We start from the raw sequence: 726 nt of genomic DNA on the forward strand, positions 1-726 counted from the left end.
AAACAAGTATAAAAGCAACAAAATGTAAAGAGGGGACTGTGGAGATGTGGAAAAGGGGTGAACTCTCCATTTACAATGAGGGAAGATTTTGGGGGGCAAAGGCATGAAAAGAGGGGTCTCAGGAGTTGAGGAAACCAAGCTGAGAGGGGACTCCTGAACCAAAGTCGCCATGGTTGTGATTGTGTGTGTGGGGACCTTGAATGAAAGTGGCAATGGTCATGTGGGGTGTGCGTTTGTGTGTGTGAGAGACCCTGAACCAAGGTGGCTGTGGTTCTGTTTGTGTGAGGGACCCCAAACGAAAATGGCGGTAGTTGTGTGGTGTGTGTGTTTATGGGTGTGTGTGTGTGACCCCAAACCAAAGTGATCATGGTTGTGCTTGTGTGCATTTGTGGGGGGATGAAATCTTGGAGGAAAATGGCAATGGTTGTGTTTGTATGTGGGACCCTGAATGAAAGCGGTAATGGTTGTGTGGTGTGTATGTTTGCATGTGTGTGAGGCACCCTGAACCAAAGTGGCCATGGTTGTGATTGTGTGGGGGACGTCAAAGGAAAGTGGAGGCAGTTGTGTAGTGTGTGTGCGTGTTGGGACCCCAAACGAAAGTGGCAATGTTTGTGTGTCTCTCTCTTCCTGTGTGACATCCTGAACCAAAGTGGTCATATTTGTGTGTGTTTGTGGGAGTGGACCCCAGAGGAAAGTGGTTGTGGTGTGTTTGTGTGTGTGTGTGTG

This window comes from Sceloporus undulatus, chromosome 6, assembly GCF_019175285.1.
Source record: "Sceloporus undulatus isolate JIND9_A2432 ecotype Alabama chromosome 6, SceUnd_v1.1, whole genome shotgun sequence".
NCBI lineage: Eukaryota > Metazoa > Chordata > Lepidosauria > Squamata > Phrynosomatidae > Sceloporus > Sceloporus undulatus.